The sequence below is a fragment of the Lycorma delicatula genome, chromosome 1 (assembly GCF_047948215.1).
Source record: "Lycorma delicatula isolate Av1 chromosome 1, ASM4794821v1, whole genome shotgun sequence".
NCBI lineage: Eukaryota > Metazoa > Arthropoda > Insecta > Hemiptera > Fulgoridae > Lycorma > Lycorma delicatula.
In genome coordinates, this window is record NC_134455.1 from 379,047,654 (window position 1) to 379,074,526 (window position 26,873).

The following is a 26,873-nucleotide window of genomic DNA, read 5'->3' on the forward strand; positions in this document are numbered from 1 at the left end:
TTGAACTCTGAATGCATAAATTCATAAATATTTATGAACTATTTCTATAATTTAATAGTTTTCACAGTTAGATGAAAAAGTATACATAGAAGATTCACAACATGTAAACAAATTTCACCATGCCTCAATGAGATAATGTTATGTATCAGACTACACTTGGTTTAGTTTGGTAGAGACTCAGATCATCCATTCCTGAGACATATGGTTAATTAAACCCCAACCACCAGAGTACACAGGTATTCACTGTTAAATTAATAAATCTTATAAAAGCAACTGACTTTTACTAGGATTTGAACCTGAGAACTTTCGACTTTGAAAATCAGCTATTAAAACAACTTTTTTGTGATGAGTTAAACACTAGATCAGCCTGGTGGGCTAAATATATATGTTATTATTATCTTTTATGACCGCATAGGATCATTTTAGTCAGTCTGTTATGCATGTCTCTTTAGGCCTTGTGGTCCTCCCATTACTTTTTCATACATTTCAATCTTTGTGCCCTTTCTAGTGTTGAAAATGTTTGTGTTGTGAGGTTTTATCTTATAAGAGTTTTTGTTCATGAGTTTCTCATTTAATTTTATTGTACCTGTGGCGTCTACTGATGTAATGCCAATTTCCTTCAGATCCTATCTTATTTCTCTCAATCATCTGCATCCTGCCTTTGTATTTTCCGAGTCGAGATTGTACTGCATTAGCAGTTTCCGAAGTCTTGAATACTGCATCCACATGATTATGTCGAAAGAATCCTAATCTCCTCTTATGCATATCAGTAATGGGTTCCAACTCTTTGTACATGATTTTGTTTGGCACACTCCCACCACTGCCCATCTTTCAGATACTTTTCATCCATGCAAGTTCTAATTTTTTCTTTCCTTCTTCTGGAATCTGTCTGTCTTACATTGTTTGTTCACGTGGAAGAGTGTTTGCTGCATAAGTGGTTTATGGTTTTATAACTGTGTTTAAGTGTCTTATTTTTGTATTTATTGATAGGCATTTTTATTATAAGTGTACCAGGTTAATTTTTGTGCTTCAGCTAGATTTTTCTTCTTATTCAGATAAAGGAATGTTTGTTTAGATTGTTTGTTACTATTTCTCTAAGGTATTTAAATTGAGTTACTAAATTTTGGGTCCAATTTTATTTGTAATGTTTTGAAGTACTAATCCATGATTTAGTTTCATCAATGCCATTTGCTACAAGTGCCAACTCGTCAGCAAAACTAGGAAGGTTTGTTTCAATTTTTCCACCCATTTTAACTTTTGTGAGACAACTTTTTGAGAGCTTGAGCCATTCCCTCATCACCATTTCTAAAATACAGTTGAACAGTAGTCGTGAGAACTCATTGCCTTGGCGCAGTCCTGTTTCGATCACAAAATGTTCTGAGAACTCACCCCAATTTTACCTTTGACACAGTTTGTAAGGGTCAGTTTTATCATGTTTATAATATGATGAATAGTTCAGGGTGTCTTAGAATTTTTAGTAGGGATGCAGTCATAAGCTTTCTTGAAATCTTCAAACGTTACGACCACATCCTCTTGTAATCCATTATTAGCTTGAAACTCAAGATGTGTTCTGGGCAGCTCTTCCAGGCTCTGAAACCTTCCTTGTATTCTCCTGGTTTTTTTTCGAGTTGTGGATGATTCTTGTAAGAATTTTGTATGATGTGTCTAGGAGTGAGATTCCCCAGTTAATTGTTAGGGTCTGTTTTGCCCCCATTTTTGTGTAGCAAATGGATGAGGGCTATCGTCCACTGTTCTGGTAGTTCTACTTTGATCCAGATGTTGACAAACTGTTGATGAAGGACAATTTTTGCTGATCTTCCTGCATGTTTTTAGATGTTTCCAAAAGTCTGATTTTCTCCTGCTGCTTTGTAATTCTTCATCTCACCCAGTGCTTGGTAGACTACTTTTATTGTGGGAGGGTTGATGTTTTCTGGTAGTGTTGGTGTTAAAGTTTAAGAATTTTGTTGGTTCTTCGCAATTTAGGAGATCATTCAAATATTTAACAAGGATTTCCAAATTGTTTTTATTTCTGTTAGCCAGTTCCTTCTATTGACTTGTGTTTTTTTAATGATGTAGTCTCTTTATTCTCCTTAGGGGTCAGGTGGTTTCTTTTCCTTGTTTTACTAGATTTTGGAAGGATATTTCTAATTTTTGGGATTAATAGCAATAGTAGATTTTTTTCCACTGTTTTGACACATTTGCCGTTCCAACATTGATGTTTTTGTACGGGATTTTATTGGGGCTAATTCTTCTGCGATTAATTTAATGTTGTTGACTGGATCTTCGAGTTTATCTGTGATTGTTATTTTTTTGGTTGCTTTTTGGTGATTTTCATTCTTGACCAGTCGGGCAGGATCCTCTTTTCTTTTAGTTTTAGACTTGATTTTGTTGTTTTCTTTGTGAAGCAAATTTTATTTTGACTACATAGTGATTGGATCCAGTGTCTACTCCTCTGATGACTTTTACACTGTAGATCTCCATGTGGTGCTGTTTATCCATAAAGACGGTCTAGTTACCATTCTCCTATAGTGTAATCAAGGTGTTTTTAGATTTTGATTATTTGAGATTTCCTCTTGAAATATGTGGATTTCAATATTAGCTTGTCATTTCTGCAGAGATCTATGAATCTCTCTCCATTTTTGTTTGTTTTCATTTGAGTGGGCCATTTTCCAATGTTGTCGTGGTCTTCTTTCTCTGTCTAGTTGGGTATTGAGTTTCCAATTAATTGTTTAACATGGATTTCAGTTATGTTATTTATAGTTAGGTCGCGTAGATTCAAGAACCTTACTGTTTCTTTATAGTCCTTTGGAGAATTATTTTTATTATTAGTGGATGCATGGCTGTTTATTATAGTGTAGATTTTATTAGATGCATTTGGTGTGAGTGTTGAGATTCTTGGAGATTGTGACTGGAATTATTGTATAGTTTCTTATTTTGAGTCTGACTAAAAAGCCTGTTCCAAACTGTGGCACTTTTTCATCACTCTCTTTCCAGGTATACCTTTGCAGAGTCTATATCCTTGAGATTCAATGGCATCCTGGTCAGTGTTTCTTATTTCCTGCAGACCCATGATGAGAATTTTGTATTGGTCCATTCGGCCAGTTATTATTTTTAGTTTACCAGTCCGCTGCAGCAAGTTTACTTTGTGTGTGGAAATGTAGATGATCTGATTTGTTTTGGTTTGATTTTGGACTTTATATTTTTCTTATTTGTGTGTGTAGTGTTAGGGCATTCCAATGCTTCCAGTTGCATGTTATATTCTAAGTGCCAGCCCACCATATCTACATATCTAAATGCTGCCTTTTCTAAACTCTGGTGTTGCTTGGTTGAGCAGGTGGAGTATTTCTTAAAAAAGATCTTTCAGTGATGCCTCTCAAGGGGTTACCTGTCAAACTAGGTTCCGAGTTACAACTCTAAATGCGATCTAGTGAGGTGTGATTTGATGATAAATGAAGCTATGAAGTTTTTTTAGATTCAGTTCACCAGACAAATTTCTCCTATTTGTTTGGGATACCTCCAAGCATAATCCATGAAGGCTCAATCTGACTTTTGTTAAAAGATATTACTTTGGAGAAAAGTTAAAAAGTCTGATCCTAAATGTTACACCCATATATATAAATATATATATACAATATAATATTCTTTCAGCCTCCACAAATGATAGAATTAGAGAATCATTCACCTTTAATCTTTTACTCCATCAGATGCTATTGAACCTAAGCCCATCCTCAGTGATATCTTTTATAAATTCTTAAACTGTTTACAATTATACAATAACTATTAGCTTTTTACATTTCGTAATGTTTTTGCAATTGTTGGATTTAATTATATAAATACCAGAAGAATACGATAAAACAAAAACTCCCGTTATTTCAATTGAGAAATAGAATGAATATATAAATGAAATGGTTTTAAAAAAATTAATGACCCAACAATAAAGTTTTAAAAATTAAAAAAAGATTCCTTAGTTAAATTCAAGGAAATATTTAATAATAATAATAAATTAAAATATCATATCAGATTATCCATATATACCTTGTACCCCAAAACTTACAGGTTTCCCAAAATTACACAAGGAAGGTATAACAACAAGACCATTAATTAATTTCAAAACAGCCCCAAGTTATATTATTACTAAAATTATTGATATAGCAATTAGATCAAGGATAAATATAGAATATAACTGAAATATAAAAAACAGTTATTAATTAATTAACTAAATAAGTAAAAATTATTAAAACTACAATTACTAGCTTAGATATAACTAATATGTACCCAGATAAACCCATTGATTACACAATCTCAAAAGAAAATAAATTAATAAAAGCAGGAGAAGACATAAAATTTATAAATATTTAACAATTAGAAACAGGTGTAAGCAGAATTATTTTGAATTTATTGGAACCTGTTACATATAAGAAAATATTTTACCCATGGGATTTCCCTTATCTGCTTTAATGTCAAAAATATATTGCAGGAATTTGATAATAGAACAGTATATGGCATAAATCACATATATTAAATTTTATTGTGGGTCAGATTCGTGGATGATAATTTATTTATATATGAACCAGTTATAGATAATGAAGTAATTTTAAATAAATTCAGTTCAGATCATAAAACTTTATAATTTATATATGAAATGGAACATAACAGAAAAATAAATTATTTAGATATATATATATATATATTTAAATAAAAACAATCAAATAATAACTGAATTATATAAAAAACCTACCTAAAATGAAATTTTTTAAATAGGAATTCTAATCATATTTGGTCCCAGAAGGTTAATATTTTTAAGTATGTACTTAAGCAGAGCAATAAAATACATAAACAACAAATGGGAATTTTGTAATTTTAGTATAAAGAATATAGCTATAAAAAAAGGATATCATATGTCATTGACTGATATTAAAAATATAATCCAGAATTTTTCAGTAATAAAAATATTACTACATTATTACCCATAAAAATAGTGAAATGTTTATCTAAAATACCCTTATACAAATAAAATTATAGGAAACTAAATTGATGCGTATACAAATAAAAAATACAAACCTGATAATCATATAATAAAACATTAAAAAGTAAAAAATAAATGTGGGTCTTCTGGTATTTATAAAATTAAATGGAACAATTACGAAAAGATATATAAAACAAATAATCATTTAAAAATAAATGTAATGAACATTTTAAATCATTTAAAAATAGAATAATAGGTTTCTCGAATGTTGCTGACAATTTTATAATAATTTTGATTATTATTTAGTTTAGAAGGTAATTTGGAAATAGTTGAAAAAATTAATACTGAAGATAAAAAGTTTAACCTGCTAAATAATTAATATATACGAGTTCACAAATGAACTGCATGGAAACCAAAATTTACATGCAAGGCCATAATAATGAAAAACAATACAGTAGGATGCCTTAAACCAAACTGGACTGCTTAAATCCAAATTAAGAAATTAAAGAAAAAATAATACATTATTTGAAAAATAAATCTTCACTTCAATTGGAAATATTTTATTTATGTTTATTTTACTGAATTTTTCAATTGACCTTTTTGCAATTCATTTAGCAAAAACATATTTGTATTTTAGCCTTTGTAAAACTTATTAAAGTAAATTTTTACCCAATTATCCAGATCTGGCCTTGTAAAGGTTCATCTGGACAATTGGTGTTTTCACTGTATGCAGAATCTAATATCCTTACTTACCACTTCATTTTTAACTTCTAAATTTTCTGATTTATACAAATTGGTGTCTTCAATTGCTAAATGATCTTTTTTGATATCAAGTAGTTCCTCTTTCAGCTGCGGTAAATCTACTTGCTGTAATAAAAAACAAAAAAATGAATGCTACAAAGTAAAGATTTTTACGATTTTTTTGTATAATTTATTAAATATATAAAATGGCTCCTGTAATTTACTTAGCATACACATATAGAACAGCCACAGTTAAATTATTACTATTATTATTAGGTGACTTTAATATGCCCGATTTTGCTAAATATCATCAAAAAATGTTTCAACTCATCTTATAGATTTTTCTACAAATTGTAACCTTTTACAATCAAATAATCTGTTAAAACTCTTAAGGTAATTCTCATGAGTTTGTTTTTTCTAATCTTACTGACATATTATGTTAATAATGCTTACAGTAAAACGTTTTATCATGGTAAATATCATTTACCTTACAGATAATGTTGCCTAAGATTTTGAGTTAAATCTTATAGCTAAACAATTCTTACCAGATATTTTTATAACATTCACCATTTACTAAATAGGAGTTTGATTATAAATGATATTTATTTATTATATTGCCATATAATATTGAAGTTTAAGAGTGAAACAAGGAAACTGAATTTAGTAGCAAATGAAAAATGCAATACCTGACTCGGATTTGATATTTATCACCAATATAGACATTTTTTTTAGAACTGCAACTACATATTAACAATATTGTTGATAATCATGTACCAAAAATATTTATATATAATGTAATTTTTGAAGCAGTTCTCTACTGAGAATTTACACAATTATTAATGAGAAAAACTTCCATAAGCTTCAAAAACAACATAGATCTACCTTATTATTAAGATATATTTAAGAACAAAATATTTGTAATACTCTTAGTCAAGATTTATTTTTTAATTATACTGTTAAAGTTGAGGAATCTTTATGCAATGGTTCCAAAGATTTTTTTAAAATAAGCTAACAAAAACAATGATAAATCTATTTTAGGTGGCCACGAAGGCGGAGCAAATGTCCTCAACACTGAAGAGGCTAAGGCCAATGTCGGAGGTCCCAGGGCATCTAAACGCTGGATATTAGCGTCTACGGTGGTGTTGGATATATAGCCGATACTATTGCTATCACATACAATATTGTATGGGAAGGTGGTAAAGTTGGAGGACTTCATGCTGAACAGCATGTATAGGAAGTTGGCAATCAGGGTGGCCCAACTATATAGGACAGTTTCCTTGGATGCTTCACTAGTGGTGGTGGGAATGCCACCATTGGACCTCATAGCCAAGGAAAAAAGGGACAGGATCACAGAAGGCAAGGACCCGTATGTTTATTGAATAGCAGGAGGTGGAAGAATCCAAAAGTACATTACACCTATATTTTGATCGCAGAAGTAGCTGCTATATTGGTCAATAGACCATGGGTCATTTGGGGTCTACATCTGCAGGATTGGAAGGAGGTGTACAGATCAATGTCAGTATTATGAAGAAATTAACAGAATGGAGCACACTTTTTCATGTGTCCCAGGTGGAAGGAAGAATTGGCATGTGATGGTTTGGACTCGCTTGGGGGTCATGCAGTTGATGCTCTTGTTCGGTGAGAGTTGGACCATGTGTTCACAGTGGTTTCTGGTCAAATATTATTCAGTCGACTGAAAAATATTAAAAAATAATGAGTAATATTAAATAAACTTTGAACACTTTCTTTTTGAATATCTTGTTAAAAAATTCGGAGATGTATATACACAAGAAAAAATTTTAGCAGATGATGAAAGTTTACTGGAAAGGTAGGCTAAATTTCATTCACTTTATTAGAATAAAAAGAGCACACTTTGATATTAAGACATTTCAGAGTCAGAAACAGGATATATATAAATAAAACTTGATAGCATACGTAGATGCAGGCACACAAATTGTAAAAACTCCTAATCATGGCTACACCACTTTTATTGTCATTACTCTTTTTGAAACTAGTAACCAACTAGTGAACAATAAAGCTACCCCATGAACGTCCACTTAAATGAGGATGATATGTATGACATGTAAACAATGTGTAGACTTGTACACTCAGGCGTAACATTCCTGTGACATATGGTTTATTGAACCCCAACAATCAAAGTCTATAGGTATCCATGGTTTAGATTTTAATTGTCTATAAAAGCAACTAAATTTTACTAGGATTTGAACTTTACAACCTTTTGACTCAAAAATCAGCTGTTAAACAGCAGTGTTACTTAACTGCCTATTTGCAACTCAACAAATATTAGTAACAAAATATATATATATATATATATATATATATATATATATATATATATATACCAACCTTTGTAAAACTGATTATAAAAGCAAATGTCTATATAGTGTATTTTTTGTACCATATTACTATCTCTCTTTCTTACACTGTACATAGTATTTTCATTTTTCAAATTTCTTCTTAATTTAACTGAAACACATTTACTTTTTATTTTTTTTTACTTATTGTATTACCCATTAAATATAGAATCACACAACCTTTTTTAAATTACCCCTTTCAATTATCCAGATTTGGCCTTGAAATGTCCATCTGGATAATTGGTGTGCCACTGTATATAAAATCTAACACTTACCACTTCATTTTCAACTTTTAAATTTTCTGGTTTAACTAAGTTAAACTCCTCAATTGTTAGAGATCTGTTTTGATTATTCATAATTTCAAGCAGTTCCTCCTCTTTCAGTTGTACTGAATCTATTTTCTGTAATAAAAAACAATAAATAAATGCTACAAAGTAAATATGTTTATGATTTATTGTACAGTTTATAAAAGTAAAATAAATTGTATATGTAATTCGCTTATCATACACAAACAACGCAGCAACAGTTAAATTATTATTATTATTATTATTAGGTGACTTTACTGTGCCAGGTTTTGTATGGGAAACCTAAGAAATGTTTCTTTTGCTAAATGTTGTCATACAAATCTAAATATTAAAAATGCTGTTACTCACCTGACAAATGGGTGTCGAGAACAACACCACCTTACAAGATGATGTTTTCTACAAATTGTAAGCTTCTGCAATCAAATAATTTGTTAAACTGTTGCAGTAATTCTCATGATTTAGTTTTTCTAATCTTAATGTTGCAATTTGTTCAAATAGTTAACAATAAAACTACCCTACCATGGGCCAATTAGATGAGAATGATATGTAAACAATGTGTAATCTTGTAGCAAAAGCTACAAGATGCTGCTAACTACTGCATACACATGACTTTGTGCCAGATGCTTGGAAAGTTGCTTGGTTGGTGCTATTGGAAAAGGGTAGGAATCAGGAAGTTAATGTCACTGGCTATCGTCCTTTGTGCCTACGGAGTACACTTGATAAGCTATTCGAGCGCCTTCTTGTGGGTAGATTGACGACGGAGTTGCATGCTAGGGTAGGTAGTATGGTTTTTGCAAAGGTAGGTTCACAGTGCATTCTCTCAACCGAGTAATGAAGCTGGTCGATGAGGCTGCTTCTGGATCCTGGCGTATCAGGATGATTCCGGTTGTTGAAAACGCTTGCTATAGCCTGCCCTGGTGAGTGACTCATGATGAAGTGGGTAGACGTGGTGCAAGTGCGTACTCCAGCGGATCATAAATCTGTACCTGTCCCGTAGGTATGTAGCCGCCAACTCTGAAGTAATGCAAATTACCCATGAGTTGGAGGGTGATGTGTCGCACAGGGCTCGGTCTTCTGCTATGGAACGTCGCATATGATGTTGTGTTGAGAATCGGGTATCCGGAAGGGGTCACGGCTGTAGGTTTTGCAGATGACCTGGCCCTGGTAGAATATTATTTACATTTATAGAAATGTACAGCATAGTACTGTATTTCCAAAAAAAGTGTTTCTATTATTTATACACCAAAGTTTTTTTTTTTTACATATGAAAAATGTAAAAATTAGAAATGAAATAAAATTAATTATTAAACCAAATTAAATGTACTTAATTAATTTTATTTTAACTTAATGGCTAACAGAAGTGTTAGTTCTCTGTTTACTATAATTATTTCAATGTTGTGCAGTGTACTTTGTCAGTCATTTGTGACATTTATTTATTTTTTTAAGCGGTTTGCAGTACAGCTCAAGCTCTTTACCACATCCTGACCCCCATAGGGGAAGACCCCCTCCGCCTTGTGATAATCCCAGTCCCTCCCCACATATCCCCCTCCATTCCTAGTCCTTATGGGTTTTACCATTTCACCAGAGGTCATATTTTAGACCCTCTTAAACAGCTAACACTTCACAGTCATCAGTCTGGCCTCTGTCAGGAAGCCAACAATGCAAATGCCTCTGCAGACACTTCCATCATTGTATTTACACAACTTACCATTGCCTTCTTCCAACCATGATCCACATACCATAACTTACAACTCTCAATCAAATAAACCGATTTGCAGAAGTGTGATCCCCACGCCTTCCTCTAACACTGAAGGTTTCACACAAAAATTCTTCCCTTATCTAACTTCAATTAGAATGTGCACTCAGATCATTACTTGGTTGAGTCTCCAAAAGTACTACTCTCACACCAATTATGTTTTGTGTTATAAAACAAAACGTTGATTGCAACAATAATTCTGTCTTGTAATTCAATTTACTCAAAGTCTTCTTGTTTACTCAAAAATCAAGAAACAGATTCACAAATTTAATAAACTTCTAATGAAAACTTACCCTATTTTTCTCTGCTCTGGTCTGCTTTCAGAAGCAGGGTAAATGCCTACACCCTCCCATATTGCAGCTTCATCACACATTTATCCAAAGATCCATTCTCATCCCAACAGGCAAATATCTGAGCTTATTGGGACGTCATGCCAAAACACCTACCTTGCTGAAGTAAGCACCCAGCCAGGCCCCTAACTACACAGGTTGCTATACTATAATAGCATCAGACACCCTCAGCCATCCTCCGCAGAGCTAAGAATCTAAGGAAGCCAGCAACTATGTTCCACTGCCTTTTGTTCTTCCAATTTACTTGCAGATCAAAAACAATTGATTCTTGCAAGCTTTCTAACTGCTTTAGTATGTTCAGCTTTGTACCTGGAGCACACTATAAAACATTGTGCACATCATCAATGGGACTACACTCCAGAAACAAGCTGAATTAATAACCAAACCTGTTAACCAATTTTGTGAAGCACCATGTCCAGAAAGAGATTTTGTAATATGCTGATCGGGGGAAATCCACCTAACAACCGGAATACTTTTTAAAAAATCCTAAGCCAACTGAAAAAAAAAAACTGTTTTCGAAAAACCTTACATCTGGGTTGAATGAATACTGCACATGTAAACACCTCACATGTTCAACATATACAGTGGTGTTTCACATGCATGAATAATGTAAAATATCAGACTATTTATAATGTTTAAATAAACATCTGAACGATTAAATAAATATTTGAATAAAAAAAAATCCCTTCGACATGCTGGATGGCAGAGGTAGATTTCATCAGTGTTAAAAAAAATTTCCACTTTAAAGTTAAGAAAAAACTTCAAATTTACTCAATATGACAATAGTTGCATGTGAAAAAAGTTTCACATGTTTAGCATATAACATGCCCCATCTTTTTACAACTTCAGGAGCATTTTGGTCATCCCTTGTCGTAATGGTAGGTCATATCAAAAATTCTTAAAGAACAGAAGTTTTAGGTAATGTTTAGAGAACTAACAACTAATTTAAACCGATTGCCTACTGTGCCTAGGGACAGTCGATTGCCGACTGTGCCTAGGGAGGGTATAACTTTTTATCTTCAAAACTACATTTTTACACACCCTGGGCCAATGGTTGGCGATATCAAAAAACTTTACTTATATAAGTTTTAGGCCCTTATCTATAGAGTAGTAACAACTTTAAATGAATTCTATATTTTTCTTAATAATTAAGTTATAGAGATATTTTGAAAATGCACCCCCCTTTTCTGATTTTGTACGTTAATGAACTTAACTGAGATTTTGAAACAAGTTATTTTTAAGTAACAATTTGAAAGTGAAATATATGTAAGTGAAAAAGATTTTGAAGACAAAAGAAATCCTACCAGAATGGCCACTCTGCCCCAATTCATCCTTGACACAAAAGAGGAGACAAAATTTACAGTGGAGTCAATAATTACAGAGGAATGTTTCTCCTTTTAGTAACCTTTAAAATCTTATAAAACTTGTAGAGAATACAAAGAGAAGAGGCACATCAATAAACAAATTGGGATATATATCAGGGTGGGTTAGAAAGGGAAGATTCTGTGTGGAAAAAATAAACAGTAAAGAAGAGATTTTTTTGCCTTTACAAAAGATCGGCCAAGATTCAAATAGAAATGATAAATGTAATTGCTGAAATATATTTCTTAAATTATATATCAAAAAATTTCTTAAAGAATGTATCAGAATATACCAGTAGCAACAAAGTATGATCTAATCTTAAAGATTCTTAATTTTTTTAGGTGTTAAAAAAAAATGTAATTTTTTTATATTTTCTGATATTATATATTTTGAAAAATATTTTGGTAAATTTACAACCATAAATTCAAAATAATTGCAAATTTATACACATTTAACTCTTAATTGCTGTCATCTGGTCATTTTTAACCCGAGAGGTATATTTTTGTTGGCTATGTTGCAATGACAGTTGTTACTTCCCTGATTTCATTGTCCACTCTATTCAAGGGTGTTTCAAGGTCAGCTATAGTGCCATGTACAATGAAACTTATTGGTTTACCTTTTACAAGTGTTCACAATCAATCCGATGATAGTAGCAATGTTACTTTTTTTTTTTGTAATAAAATTGTCATTGTATTTTTTACATTTTTAACAAATTATGAGTTTACTGAGTATAAGTACCTCTTGTGAATGTAGTAAAAGCTTGAATGAAAATGAAATTGAGGATATCTTAATGAACTGATGATCTGTAGGACCGTGAATATGATAGCGATAGTGAATGTGACATAGAAAGTCCTGACAATGTATGTGAAATTAAAAACAAAAACGCGATGAGTGTATCCGATGAATTGTTGAAGAGGAAATTAGACAAAAGTCTGTTTATGAAAAAAATTGTTATAAATGGAGTACTGAACTAATGTTATTAGGACTCATCTTTCTCAAATAAAAGGAACTGCTAAAAACTTGAATCTCTATTAATTCAATTTATTATTGGGAATTACTGTTTACTGATGAAATGTTATACATTATATTAGAACATAAAATTATTAAATTATCACTAAAACTACTGCTCCGCAACTTCCTTTGTTAATCACACTGATAATATTGAATTAAAAGCTTTAATGGACTACTGTATTTATTTGGTATATTTAATTCTAGTAAAGAAGATGTGAGGAATCTACAGAAAGTGATGGAACTGGAAGTGTTATATTCAGGGAAACCATGTCCCTTCAGCGGTTTTAACGGCACTAAAGTACACTCCAGTATACAAGATGGTGACAAAACTGCTCATATTTTCAAATTATTTAAAATGTTCCTCTCAATTGCCAGTCCAATTATTCTCCGTCCAAGTATCTAATTGTAGACAAGATGCTTGTCAGTTTTCAGGATCTATGCACCTTACGAATGTTCATGAAAAATAAGCCCAGAAAATATGGACACATATTTCAGAAAATCACTTGCCTTAACTCATATGAGACGTCGACTTGAAGAATTTGGACTTCCAACATCGCTGACTTTATTATTAGAAATGTATTAAAAATTAAAAAAGGAAAAATCGAACCTGAATTGCTACAGAAAAAACACAGGCAATGTCATATGTGCCCATCAATCAATGACAACAAACATCTCAACGTCTGTAGTGAGTGTGAGACCATGTATGCAAGTACAAATAACTTCATAAGAAATGGTTGCAAAAATGAAGATCTTTAATAAAATCTTGCAATTTTTTTCTTCATTTAAAATTTTTCAATACATATTTGTCTCCAATTAGGTTTGAAATATCACAATTTATTGTTACAAATACGTTTCATTCAAGAATCAGACGTTTTTGAGGTCAATACTGACAACAGGCTCAGGAATCCTCCAATTTGTTTTTAATATGCGAGTAAACTTTAATACAAAATCAGAATGAGGTTTTAGATTCATTCAAGATCAACGTTATTGGTGAAAATGCATTTGAGAAAAACACATGTAATGTGTGATTTGTACAAGAAGTTTCACTTGTGAACTTCACAAATATTTTAAAAATTAAATGACTTTTGACAAAATTTACAAATATAATTTTTGTCTTTAGTATGAATATTAAGATGTTGCTTTAAATAAGAAGGATAATTAAAAACCTAATGGCAGAAATTGCAAACATAATTTTTCTCCATGGTATGAACATTTAAATGTAACTTTAAATCAGAATTTTGATTAAAAGTCTTCTGACTAAAGGTACAAACATAATTCTTCTCTTATGTATGAATATTAAGATGTATTTTTAAACTGCTTTTGTGATTAAATGACTTTTGACAAAAGTTACAAATATAATTTTTGTCTTTAGTATGAATATTAAGATGCTGCTTTAAATTGCTTTTGAGATTAAATGACTTCTGACAAAAGTTACAAATATAATATGCTTTTTGTTAAACTGCTTGTTGCATCATTTAGCTTCGGAGTTACAGACTGGTGTGTCTGATATTAGTCAGTGACCTGTTCACGTCTTTACAAAGTGTCGCAAATTTCATTCTGTTTTTGAAAGTGTTTATTAAATAAATAAGTTTTCATTATTATATTAGCAAATTTTTAAATTATTTAAATTTTTACATTATTTTTCAAGTAAAACAATGGAAGAACAATGTCCCATAGTAATTTATGTGAATGAAGAGTGTCAAAACATTGTACTGGTACAGTGCCAAAAGCACTCATTAAAATTTGTGAATTTACTGATGAAAACCAATAACTTATTTTTTTACATGTTAATTCAGATGTTACTAGTGTTTGTAAATATCATGAAAATGTTTTTGTCAACATTCAGTCACCTGCATTGACAGTTCTGTTGCAACCCTTTGAGAACTCATAAAAAAACCAGTTAAGAAAAACTTGACAAATAACATTAGAGCAAGTTCTAAAAGAACACATTTTTCCAAATTTAAATTTAGTACCTGGAAAGTCTCTTTGTGTTAACTGTTTCAACAGTATTTTTTCTCAGCAGAACAAAAAACTATACGAATGTAAAGACTAAGAGCAATATATTGCCCCATATCACAAAATTGAACAATTGGATGCTGGTTGTAGCATTTTGGGTGTATCACTTCCATCAAAATTAATTAAAAATTAAGGTATTAGAAGCTACCATAAATATGTTTTTGTGTCAAAAGGCATTGTAAGATGTTACTTTACTTCAGACTCCAAGGACTAAGAAAATCATCTGCTGTCAAGTATTGCACCACTTTCACTTAGAGAACTCTATAACTTGTGTGTATGACTATCAATGGTGGATAGAAGTGGTAGATATTAGCCTTGTAAATGATGATCTGCAGGTTCATTTTTCCAAGAGAATTATTAGAACAGATACCACAGCTGTTGCTTAACCACACTAAACAATAAACTTACATTGCTACAAAAACATACAATTTCGTTGAAGAATAATTAAAATTTTGCTACAATTTATTTTTTTGTATTAACTAAGCTCTTCAATCATTCTTTAATATCTTGATGCATTTTATACTGATTTTCGTTGTGACATTGGTGTAGTAATATCAAATTACTTATTAAAAAACTTGCTGCGTGTGGATTTTATAATAAATTGTTGTCTTGGATACATCCATTTCGTACAAACAGAATTCCTTATGTTGAAATTGATAATTTTATTTCTAAGCCTATTTATGTTAGATATGGGATTAAGACAAGGCATGCATTTGTGTTCTCAAATTTTCAATGTATTTATAAATTACTGTTTATTCATATGCTATTCGCATTTTTTTTATTTTTTGCACATGATATATGAAATTGTTTAAGCCGATTACAAATCTAGTTGAGATTCAATTACTTCCAATTAACTTGAACTGTCAGCAAAAATAGTATTTCTGCTAACTTTAAAAAAATTAATTTCATATTCAATTTGGAAGGTTTCAAAATGTTGATATAATTGTGCAGCTGAATAATATAAAATAATACTGCAATACCAAAGGTATCTTCTATTAAAGACTTAGCTGTATGTTTTGATAGCAAGTTATCCTTCAATGAATAAACTGGTAATACTGTAAGTCACTAAAAATGATAAATTTTATTAAGAGATTCTCTACAAATTTTAATTAAAATTTTAGGTCATGCATTTATGAAGTACTAAATTAAAATTAATAAACTCTGTTGTATGGTGACCTTTTGCTGACTTGCAATTAAAATTACCTGAAATACCACATAGAATCTTTCTTACATGTGCTGCATATAAAATCAGTGATTCTATGCACATTACCAATCATAACTTTATTCATATTTTTAATTTGTTAAAAATACCAAGAATTGAGTGATTTCAAATCAGGACAGATTTAATATTTGCTACTAAAATTTTTAGTAATTATTTTGACTATCCTAATTTATTGGTTTTTTAACTTTCATATTAACTACATTGCTTGGTATAATTTTCAAAATTTTCATGGTCAAATCAACTCACATAGATTATCTATATTACTATGCTACCAATACTATGTAAAGTATACTTAATACCACCTTAACCTTATCAAGAGCTATTCTAACTTATGAATGATAATTTTGTTATGAAATTATGTTGGTTTTTTTTAATATGATTTTGTATTCACGGGTTTCATGCCTGTCTATATCTATTAAATAAATAAATACAATTTAAAATTTACCATACATACCAAATAGCAATTGTACAGTCTTTGATTTAGGGTAAAAATAGAAAAGTAGGCCACAACAGCAAAGACAATTCCAGCAAGTACTTTAAAAGATCATTAAACTACCAAGAAGCCAAGGTAACAATTCAATTCAAAATCTAGCAACTTGAACTGAAAAATCCAAACAAAATAATTAAATCAAAATATGCAAAATCAGCCAGAAATTAAATAACAAGGTAGCAAGGGTTAATTTTACTGCAGCAAATTACAGAAACAATCATGAAAACAACACATGAAACAGAATGAAATAATGACAAAGGTATTTCCTTCTTACCTTTGACAAACAAAATCCTTTCAAAATATTACTGAATTAAATCAAACACTTAACAACATTACTAAACAGACTCTTCCAAACACCTCTCATAGACAGCTTTCTTATAATTCCTTAATGACTGTTCTTTATGTTTTATAGTGGCTTGAATGAGGTTATATTTGATATTGATTCATTTGTGATGGCACTATTAAATAATTACTCTGAAGATGAATTTTTAATTAAATTTAAAAAAAATATTTTTTCTGCATCCTGATCACCTTGCTATTTCTTATTAATATATTTACCTAACATTATTTCATGAATTTAATTTAAATAATAAGTTAAAAAAAAAAAAGACATCATGAAAACTAGAACTAAAGATCGCCCAGTTATAAGATTTGAACACTCACTATACCACTTGGTTCCTGTGACTAAAAATATACAAATAACTTACTTATTTAATAAAAATGTTTAATTAAGTTTACTACAAAACATCACGAGTTGGAAGCTGCCATTTTGGATTTAATGGAGGAATCCCCACCAATAACTATACAAAAAGGTAATAATAAATTCCATTACAAGCTAAACAACCAGCCCACACTCTTGTTATCGAAAAACTTTTTCTAATTTGTATGCCCCATTTTAGAATACACATTTTTTTCAACATGCCCACAATAATAAAGGTTACCAAAAATAGGGAAAAACACTAACATTATTCAGATTAAGCAGAATTCAAAAAACAATGCAAGCTTGTTTAAATATATAGATGTCAATAAGCATAGGTTCACTGAAGTTCTTTTTATTATATGTCAGTGAAATAGATTGATAATATTGGTTTGTAAATCTTTGTTTACACACATCTTTGTTCTACATTTCAAATTATGTGTGTGTGTGTGTGTGTGTGTGTGTATATACATAAGGCCAACCTTTGTAGACGCGTTAACCACTAGACCAGACCGGTGGGTTAAAATTAGAACAATTTACATGACTGGTTAAAGTTCACACCAATAATTGATCAATACAAAAAATTCAAACTTAAATTCTATTGATTTATATTTGAATAGCATAACATTACTTACTTAGTCAGATAAACAAAGTAAACACCAACAAATACACAATAATAAAATTAGAACATATACAACAACGCTTTCCCACAAATTGATCAGCGATGCCAACACATCCAATTGTATACTTTAATACATACGACCTCTGGATATAATCTTGGAAAAAAAATATATATACATACGTCTAATATTGCACAACATACTTAAAAATAATTTTTCATTCACGGAAAAGTTAAGTGGTTTAATGTAAAAATAAAAATTGTACTGAAATTTTCATAAAATTCTTAGAAGCGATTGTAATTTATTAAAATAAAAAAAAAATATTAAGCCAGCATTTAATAATAATAACAATGTTCTCATATACTTGTTAGGAGATGTTTATTGGTCCCAGATATCTTGAAACATGAACATCTTTGTACGCGCATCGCCGACAAAATACAGAATGCATCACCCTAAATCCGAAGTCAAATGTCTAAATATCTCTTAAAGAAAATGATAGAGGCCTCCTCGACCTAAAATCACTTTGTAACAGACACATTGCTTCAATGAAGTGATATTTTCTCTCCAGATCTGAAACATCATCATAACACAAAGCAGTAGTTGTATCTGACAAGGGTTACTCCCTTCTAAATCTGAATGTTGACAATTTCTACATAGTAACATTACAACTAGACATAGGATCCAAGCATGGAAATCTAAGGCGCTCCACGGTAGATTTGTCCATTCCCACGAAAATGCTAATAATGTCGCATAAACGCGTTGGCTGAGGGACGGACTTCTATTTAGAGAAACTGAAGGTTTTTACATGCCACCCAGGATAAGATCGTTGCGATGAACAATTACAAGCAGTTCATAGAAAATCAGTGATGAGTGTGGGATGTGTCACCAATTATCGCAGACAATTGATCATTTTATAACTGAGTGCGCCAGTCTGGCTGACAAGGAAATCTGCATGACCACGATCTTACATTAAACACTGTTCATCAGGCGTTCGCGTTGAAATTAGGACTCGTAGATGACACGGAGCAGTGTCCTTGTTATGAATATAAGGCGAGGCCTGTGCTGGAAAATGAGCACTATAGACTGTGTTAGATCTCTCGGTAAATACTGATAAAATTATTGCTGCGAATAGGCCAGACGTGGTTCTCCACAACATTAAAGAAAAGACTGCTCTTCTCATTGATATCTGATCACAATATTATTAAGGCTGAGTAGATAAAATAACTAAGTACAACCCTCTGGCAATAGAGTATAAGGAAATTTACAGACTGAACTCAGTAAAGTCATTCCCGTTGTGATAACAGCAACTTGATTGATTAATAAAAATTCGAAAAGTGGATAGAAAAGGTTGGCCTGGATCCTATACTCAACATTCCAAAAGATCGGTAATTCTGGAGAAGTGTAGGATTGTACAGACTATGTTAAATGTACCACATCACTAACTGAGGTACGCCTCAATGGCCTCTCGTACTGGAGTTACGGATGTGAAATATGGCTGAGATGAAAAGATAATAATAATGTTTTCGTTATATATAAAAGTAATACAAAAATGTAGTAATTGAACATAAAAGTTCAAATAACATTGTCGTTAATAACTTAAACAAGTAATACTTTTAATTATTTCATTGCTTTTTTCCATGACGGTCGGAGATGATATTAATTTAAAAACACATACTTCCGTAACAACAAACCGAACAAAATTTATTATCTTTTTTTTTTTATAAAAAATATGTACTTCAGATATATTATAAGAGTTTAGTTGTTTTTTTTTTGGTGTAGGCTCTTATCATCTAAACTCCCTCCCCCACAAATAACTCTTGAAGACCGGACCTGTCAGAAAGTGGTCGGCAAGGAAGACAGTGGAGCCCACAGGTACCGATAGAACTCGTACATCCGCAACAGGCCTCTCCTTACTCTTTTTCTTTTTATCCTCCGTAACCAATGTAAGGTATACTTCATTGTATATATATGAATGTAAATGAAATGTAGTGGTGTACAGTCTCAGGTAGACCGTTTCTGAAATGTGTGGTTAATTGAAACCCAACTACCAAACAACACTGGTATCCATGAACTATTGTTCAAATTCACATAAAACTAATTGCCATTCCTAGGATTTGAACTTGGATTCATCCACTTGAGACACACTAAGATCACGTGCTCAACATCATCAAGGGTGCCACAATATAAACACAAATCTTACTTGCTGCGCTCCCTTGTGAGCATATACAACCTGAAGCAGCGATGACCCAACAGGAACTTAGTAAGGAAATAGTTTACCTTGCAGCTGTTTCACATTGGAGTCAGATGACATTATTAAGCGGTTTATTTTTTAAATTGGTATAAACATATTTTAGAATATGTTCAAAATAAATATCAACTGATATAAACTTTTTTAATGCAAGTAGGTGTCAATAATTTGTTTGTTCATGATAATGTATAAATGAGGTGAATGAATGTTTGTAAATGTCTTGAAGGAGAGAAGCTCAACAGCAAATCTCAACAAATATTTACTTCATTCTTCTCTTAAAGGATTTATTCTTAAAAATCTTGAATTTTAAAAAAGGTCAGTAGAATGTAAGTGGCAAAAATGGTTTAAAAGGTTAATTGTCGGAACATTTGGATGATTGTTGGGTTTTGATTAAAAAATTGAGATTTCTTCTGTTACTCTAAGTATGAGGAGAGTTATGTACATTGTTATTTGTAATGGACCAAGCTAAATCTCTGAGCTGTGAAAATTTTAAACGTAAATAATTACATTCGATTTTATTATTATTCCCAGTAATCGGCTGCCATTTAAGTCCTGATTGGATTAGGGATAGCTTTGTAAATAATAATCTTTGAACTAGAGACTTTGAAGAACCCTTTAACATAGATTTTGTTTATCTTTTCTGGTGTCAAGTTCCTTAGTCATTCATTACACCATCATTCTGTACCTTTATCCTTGAATCTGTCTTCTCCAAAGTATTTCATGGGTTTTAACTTGATGCCCACTATTCATGTAGTTATTATAATTACAAGGTCATCCAGAAAGAAACCAAACATTTGATATTCCATATCATCATATTTGCCTATTCATTATTTCATTTGTGGTGGTGTGTCATTACAAACAAATAAAATATTATTTTTAAAGAATCCTACTTGGTTTTTAGAAATAAAATTTTGTTTGTCATGTTTCCAGTCTGCAAATATGTCTCTAATGAGATTGTAAATTTTTTCTTGTATAAAAAAAAGATTAAAAGTTTTGAAGAGCAACTTGTTTGTGTAATATTGCTTTAAATTTGGAAAATACTTATAGAACCTGATGAATTTAGATCTAAATTTGCAAATGTCATGACTAATTATGCTGGGTTTTAAAATCCAGCTATCATGAGTGCTTCCAGACCATACGGCTTCGGTTCTGGATACTTTGTTGTCCACATTACAATGTTGTCTGGCAAATCCTTTTAGTTTATATAATGAAATATAATTATTTTATTCTACAATCAACAGCACCAATTACATATCGAATTTTGAATCTAATACTCCACTTTCCTTTGGCTTTAGCAATTTCAGTTCCATTTCAGAAAAAAATTATCCATCAATTTTCCTTAAAAACTGCTTTTTCGAGAACATAATTGAATGCTTTTGTATTAGTTCTTCTGCATGAAATCCTTGCTAACACCATTCTGAAATCCTGGATATGATTAATGTCTGAGAAAAAGTCAGTTTTTTGTTGCATGCTTAAAGTAACTCTTCTAGTTTCATTTGTTTCAGGTAAAAAAAATATTGTCAAAAACTCAACAGATTCTTTCACAAACACAAATTTTCTTGTACTGATCACCACTGATTGTTCTTACACCACACACTGTTTTTACAGTACAAATGCTCATAAATGCAGCCATTTTATTAAAGTGTAAATGTTTTTAGTATGGTTACTACTAACAATCAACGAGCTAGTAATAACTGATAAATTTAAGTAAATGAAACGTATTATTCCCCCAAATTTCAGTATTTACTTAGTAGTATCGGTAAATAGTATTTCAATAAATACTGATAAAATTAACTGAAGTAGTAATTGCTTTTTTATTCACAAATACTAAATAATTTACTAAAAATATAGCTAGTAATTACTGGTTTTCATTCCCCTTCCTCAGTGTGATAATTAACATTTTCTGCTATTATTTTTATCTTCCGTAAAAAGAATGACTGTTCTAGGATAACCTCACTCCAACTACTTCCACTACTCGCTCTCCTTGTATTCATCCTCTTAATAGACATTTTTTTTACAAAATTATTAAAAAATTAGAATGTAAAAAATTTATATTTATTGGTACCTTTTTTTTATTGCAGGCCATATTGTTTCAGAGGTGGCTGTAACCCAAATCACAGTTAAAAAGTTAATCTTGTCCTATCTTGACCTAATCAACCCTAAAATTAATGTGGAAACGTTAGCAGTTTACTTTGTAATTTATTTATATAAGCAGAAATTATTTTGTTTAGCAAACCACTTATTTTGCATTTCACCCTAGCAACACAAATTTTCAACCATTCTTTCATGGATTACCACCCCCATGTCCTTGAGGAATGTGGATTAATTTTTAAACTGTCTTTTACATACACATCCTTATGATTTCATTCTTTATTTACCCTTAGCTGAATTGTAAATAATCGTTTTTATGTTTATATCAATAATTTTATTTTTACATTCCTTTATATTAATTATTTCACGGTCAGGTATGATAACAGAAACTTTTATTTTCACAATGCTTTAGATTTCTTGTTTCATATAATATTTTAATAAACAAATATCCTGTCAACCCTTTATATACATTAAATTTTTAAAAAAATTTTCTAAATAATTAATATTTTTATTGTCTTCTTATCAATTCTTTCAATATTTATGATTTTATCAACCCATTCTTGGTTTGCTATAATTAATTGATAGGCACATATGTAATAATAATTATTATGTCAACCTTCTGAGCAGATTAAATTTATAATGTCTTAAAAGAAAAACATATCTTATCATTTCGTTAATGCTTGCTAAAATATAGCAACATTAACATGTACGCAAAAAATAAATGTTACTAACAATTACTATACTAATTGCTAACTACTAACATTTACATGCTAGCTACACTAATATTTATAGAGATTAACACTAACTATAACAATATATATGTGTTTACTTAAAATAATGGGTAACAGGTTTTTTATGTACATTATTCATGTTATTAATAAATATTTAAGCGTAAATTAGGTTTTAGCATAACTGCTGATGAGTTTATTGGATAATAAACAAAGTATTCCAAGAGTTAATTAATGTCTGACTGTTTGAGTTTACAATAATATAATTATTAAATATACTAAAAAAATTTCTTGATAAGTTTAATGATTTTATTTTTTCATCTTTGGATTAATTTTTAATAAAATATTTATAATAGAATACTGGACTAGATGGCATCACCATTTAGTCCATCTAGAAACACTGAGTGATGCAGTGCAGGTCCTGGTCAATGTGGTCCCGCAAAAGCTACAAGATGCTGCCAACTACTGCTTACACATGACTTTGTGCCAGATGCTTGGAAAGTTGCTTGGTTGGTGCTATTGGAAAAGGGTAGGAATCAGGAAGTTAATGTCACTGGCTACCGTCCTTTGTGCCTACGGAGTACACTTGATAAGCTATTCGAGCGCCTTCTTGTGGGTAGATTGACGACGGAGTTGCATGCTAGGGTAGGTAGTATTGTTTTTGCAAAGGTAGGTTCACAGTGCATTCTCTCAACCGAGTAATGAAGCTGGTCGATGAGGCTGCTGCTGGTTCCTGGCGTATCAGAATGATTCCGGTTGTTGAAAACGCTTGCTATACCCTGCCCTGGCGAGTGACTCATGATGAAGTGGAGAGACGTGGTGCAAGTGCGTACTCCGGCGGATCGTAAATCTCTACCTGTCCCGTAGGTATGTAGTCGCCAACTCTGAAGTAATGCAAATTACGCATGAGTTGGAGGGTGATGTGTCGCAGGGCTCGGTTCTCGGTCTTCTGCTATGGAACGTCGCATACGATGTTGTGTTGAGAATCGGGTATCCGGAAGGGGTAACTGCCCTAGTAGTACAACAAGAAGTGGCTGAACAGGGCAATGCAGCAATTTGCATGGCAAAGGAGTGGCTCGAATCAAATGGCCTTAAATTAGCAGAACGGAAGACGGTAGCAGTGGTCTTGGCTGGCAGAAGGCTTGACCCCATTGTTTCCGGAGTCGGTGAAACTGATGTTGCGACAACCAGCAAGGCTAAGTACCTTGGTGTTTGGTTGGACAGGCGGAGGACTTTTCTTGAGCACACTCGCGAGGTGGTTAGCAATGAGGACGAGTTAGTGCCCTAGCGAAGCTAATGAGAATTCTTGGCAGCCCATCTACCAGCAAGAGGAGACTCCTTGCCTCTGTGGCGTAGTCGGTGTGTTTGTATAGGGCTCCGTATGGATTACAGCCCTTAGCACCAGGCGGGCCAGGGAGCACCTGGATGGGCTGCAGAGAATGCTTGCCTTGCAGATTGCTTGTGCGTACAGCACTGTATCCAAAGAGGCGGTGTTTTTCATTGTCGAAGTTCCACTCTTGAGTCTCGTAGCAGATGAGCGGGGTACGGCGGCCGGTGACGCGTGTACATGGCTTATGAACCAGTGGCAGGAGAGATGGAGAGAGTCGAGAACGGGTGAATGACCATACCCCTCATCGCAGAAATAATTGTCTTGGTGAGGAGGACGTTCTTATAAGCTGACACAGTTTTTGAGTAACCATGGCTGCTTTGGGGCATATCTTCATAGGATTGGGAATTGGGCTTCTGCTCTATGTCAGTATTGTAGGGTCGTTGACTCCCCATAACATGTGCTATGGTGTGGGCGGTGGCATGATGTAAGGCGCCCAGTAGTGGATGAGTTTGGGGAGTTAAGGGTCGGGAATGTAGTCCCTAAGATGCTTGCCTCGGAAGCAGTGTAGCGGAGTAAAACTGCCATGGTTGAAGCTTTGTGCGTGGATGAAAGGCAAAAAATGGCGAGTAGGAGTACCTCGCACGTTGTGTTGATGTGCTCTTTTTCGGTCGGGGCTTGTGTTTTATTATTGTGTATTTCATTATTATTCATTGTATTGTATATTAGTAGATATATGTAGCTGGGCGAGATTAGTTTCTGTATGTATTAAGTGTATTGTATTTTTATGTATATAGGTGATATTGCATCGTCTGTATCTAAATTTGTATTTTATTAAGCATGTTTTATGTAGGCAAGTATTTGGTCGGGATTTATGTTGTGAACTATATTGTTTTATTGTAGCATATTATGCGTTTATCATAGTACTTCTCAGTAGTATTATGAGCAATTTCCTAAAAGGGTATTTATTACCGGTTTTTATTTGTAAGAAATTACTTTCGGGAGCAAGGGAAAAAAGTGTGTAGCATAACATTGTTCAGTACATTAAAATTGTACTGAAAAATTATCTGCAACTGTGTGGCCGTAAATTATACGGGATGGCCGTTTTTCCAGGGTGGTAACCGAGTTAACCTTATAAACCGGGTATATTTCTTTACAATCGTAACGAGAAAAAAATTATTTTTCGTAAGCCGTAGAATTCATGTTTTTCTTAAGTTTGTTGTTTTACTAAATTTAATGCAGAATAAAAATATAAATATATTTATAAACATATAAAATACACATTTTATCCACAAAATATTTTTATCCTACCCTGTCCTATTAGTGTAGCTGTAAAATATATTGACTCAAAGTTGTTTTGAATATGTTGCTGAAGGGAAGGGTTTACATTTATTTGTGAATTTAGAGATTTTTTTAAATCTTATTGACCGATGCTAGTTAATATTCCAACCATTCACACCTATCTTCATTCAATCAAATAATTATTAATGTTATTGTTAATATATAGCCAATCTACTTTATTTAAAATTAGATTTCAACTGCTTTATTCCTTTCTCCCTATACTCAGTTGTATTTTAATTTTTATCTGTTTTCTTTTAAAATATTGCGCTTTGTCATTCTGATAGTAGAAATCATTTGCTTTGTAATTTATTTATTTTTAAATTTAATGGGATCATTTTATTACTTCAAATGCAAATACAAGTTCATTATTCTCTATTTATTCATATTAAATCATCATTCGAGTACTAGATTACGAAAGAAGGTTTGAGTGGCAATGCATGAAGCATTATGTAGAAACTTCTGGAATGACTGAGATGATTAAACGTGAAAACAATATAAATTTTTGATTAAGAGCTCACCAAGTAGGTATTGGATTCTTACTTTACCATATTTCTCTATCCTTTAAAATTCAGATTCATAAAATTAAAATTATCAGGAAGTTCAAAAAAATTAAATCCAATTTTACATTCAAAATAATGCCAAAGATTCATTTTCTTGTTTTGGGATCGCTAAGCTCAAAAAAGGAATTGATTAATTAATAACGTCAGTATGTGTATATTTTTTTATATTTAATTCAACAGAATTATTAATTTGTAATCTATTAATCTTACATTCAGGGAAGTAAACTTCTGATTCTACAAAGAACACAATTTAAAAAAAAACAAGTTTCTTTAAAGTAACTAAAAAACATATAATTAAATGTTAAATGTAATTTGTATGAGTTTGTTTTATCCCTTTATAAATTACAAGCTCAGTTACAGTTTTGATAATTGTTCTTAATTGTCCAGTATAGTGTTCACCTACACAAAGACAGGTCAATTATTTTATGTCAATAAAACAATATAGAAGTAAATCAATTATATTTGCAAAAGGATTTCAATCAGATCTACTCTCTTCCCTATCTTCATGTTCAATACGAAATCTACTACTCCTTGCCTGCCCTTAATTTGAAGCTGTGTTAATTATTCTAAAATCACCTGACCAAAAGTCGTTTTCCTCTTCTTACCAAACCTTGCTAATTCCTGCTACATCTACACTAAATCTATTCATTTACCTCTTTAAATTTTC

At 31.7% G+C, this 26,873-nt stretch overlaps 1 protein-coding gene across 2 annotated transcripts in view; it reads right to left on the bottom strand.

The window, feature by feature from the left end:
- Positions 1-8,296: 8,296 nt before the first annotated feature.
- LOC142318456 (uncharacterized) overlaps positions 8,297-26,873 on the bottom strand; it is a 60,104-nt gene continuing 41,527 nt past the window's right edge. Inside the window, exons 7-8 of one of the 2 annotated variants that reach the window (XM_075355042.1) lie at positions 16,559-16,705; positions 8,297-8,483 (exon numbers count right to left, since the gene is read on the bottom strand). The gene's annotated coding sequence lies outside the window, so the exon portion shown is untranslated. Of the gene's footprint in view, positions 8,484-16,558; positions 16,706-26,425; positions 26,606-26,873 lie in introns of those variants that run through there. The other variant, XM_075355041.1, reaches the window with a different exon arrangement.